This window comes from Dipodomys merriami, unplaced genomic scaffold, assembly GCF_024711535.1.
Source record: "Dipodomys merriami isolate MVZ:Mamm:240054 unplaced genomic scaffold, mDipMer1.0.p SCAF_207, whole genome shotgun sequence".
Taxonomy (NCBI): domain Eukaryota; kingdom Metazoa; phylum Chordata; class Mammalia; order Rodentia; family Heteromyidae; genus Dipodomys; species Dipodomys merriami.
Genome location: NW_027203460.1, coordinates 1,928,825 through 1,931,162, shown reverse-complemented (window position 1 = coordinate 1,931,162; position 2,338 = coordinate 1,928,825). Strand labels below are relative to the sequence as shown.

General features: G+C 34.7%; 1 pseudogene; it reads left to right on the top strand.

Moving 5' to 3' along the window:
• The first annotated feature begins 598 nt into the window (after positions 1-598).
• On the top strand, positions 599-695 carry LOC138833427 (U6 spliceosomal RNA; annotated as a pseudogene).
• Positions 696-2,338: the final 1,643 nt, after the last annotated feature.

Genomic DNA, 2,338 nt, shown 5'->3' with positions numbered 1-2,338 from the left:
TTGAAATGGAATGTATAATAAACAATTATATTTTGATAAAATACCTTCTAGTCTGAACAGTTCTGTTTGAACTGTTCATCTCTCTATGATCCCTTGTAACCAAGATTAGTTTTGCTCTAGTAAGACAATCTATGCTGTCAGGGTAAGATATTCTGGTGGGTCTGTTCCCACATGGAAGAAGGGTAAAGGCTCAGGTAGACATTTGTGACAGTAACACCTCATTTGGGAAAATATCAGCTGAAGAAGTTTAGAAGTACCTCTTAAGCAACGCTTACTTTGAATCCATTAGGTCCACATAGCTAACACAGTTGGATAAATAAGTTCTTGAAAAAGTCATCACCTTGGACCTATCTATAAATAATTGAGAGTACGATCAAATTCCAAATAAAAAGACTTAAGATAGTCATTGACAAAAAATTTGCAAATGTGAGCAATTGACTGATCAATATAATTTTTTCTACTATTCACAGAATTTTAGGGAAATAAGATCGATAGCATTGTTCGGAACAATACAGTTTCCTTGTTACTAGTAGGCACCCATAGATATAGGCTTGTATAAAGATTGCATCATTAACTACTTAAATTTAGAGGATACTACATGCTTCAGCAGCACGAATACTCAAATTACAATGCAGAGATTAACATGGCACTTGCACAAGGATAATATGAAAATTTGAGAAGTATTCCATATGTTTCATTCTTCAGATGCAAGAAATGAAAAACAGTTATTAAAAAGTTGATTACAAAATTTCAACTGTAACAATACACGTAATTCATATAATTAAATTTAGTTTGACATCAGTGTATTAAATATTCACCTCAGAAAGGCGTTTACATAGCATAAACTTTTAAAAAACTTTTCAAATTAGACAACATTGTCATTTTATCCCAAAGAAAAATAATATTAAGACCTAGAAAAAAAGGAATCAAACTGTTTCTATATGGAATGCAATCAGAAAGGACACATTAATGAACCTAAATATTATAAAATAATGTAGAATTCAAAGTATATCTAGGAGAAAATAAAGTAAATTATGAACATTATGCAAACATAGAATATAGTATATTTTAAAATATACTTTTTCAGACAAGCACCAGAAATATTTTAGTTTCTGTACTACTCATTTCAACAGGTAAGTTAAAATTGTTTCTGATTAAAAAATCACAAACTCTGAAGAAATCATTATACATGTATACAAAAACTATTGAATACATTTTGACATCCAATGCAGGCAATTCACTTGGAAGAATTCTGCGGAATCCATGAATTTTTACAGTAAAATATTGGTGTTGCCGGGCACATGTGGCTTATGCCTATAATGCTAGCTACACAAGAGGCTGAGATCTGAGGATCATGGTTCCAAGGCAGCCTGGGAAGGAAAGTCTGTGGTACTCTTATCTCCAATAAACCACTAGAAAACTGGAAGTGGAGCTGAGGCTCAAGTAGTAGAGCGCTCACCTTGAGCTGAAGAGCACTGAGATAGCTCCCAGGCCCAGAGTTCAAGCCCCATGACAGACCAAAATAAAATATATTGCTCTTATTTGGATTGTGAAAATATTTTGTAGGGACACAAAAGATCGACTTGCATATTTGAAATTTAAGAAACTTAACCCGACCATTAGGACATAGGTGAACAATTTGTACAGCCTTCCACAACTTCATAGAAGTAGTGATACATACTTATCCTTTTGGCAATATCAAATGCAATTTTTTCTATGTTGTTCTCCAGGCCTGGTTTTATATAATGGTTCAACAGATGGAGATCCAGCGTATCTTTGCTAGCTCAATTCTCAGCAGCAAGATGTAAGGGGGACAAGAGGCCTTTAGTTGGGCATTGGTATTTGCATCATGATGAAGTAATAAAGAAGTCACTCCGGTATTATTCCACGTATATGCACTGTGCAGGGGTGTCCAGTCATCTACATTATTGCATGTACCGCTTGAGACACCAACTCACTGACAATGTCTAATTGTCCACTGTACGCTTCTCGATGAAGAGGGGTATACTCATCGTCATCCCTACTATTCACATGAGTGGCCTTTTGGGAAAGAAGTCTCCGCACTGTAGTAAGCCGAATATTTTTGGCAGCCCAATGAAGAAATTTGCTTGGATCCTTCTCCATTTTTTTCTTGCAATTGATATCATTCCTTATTTTTTCATCTTGTTCTTCATATTCCTAAGAATTGCCTAACCAGAAACTTTGAGTGCCAGTGGGAATGTGGTGTCCATGTATTTTCCTAATAGTTCACATTGGTTGAACTGGTCAGAAATATCCAATGATTTTTCTGCAACTGTTTATTCACCATGATTTATTTTCTCTTTTTCCAATTTTACTA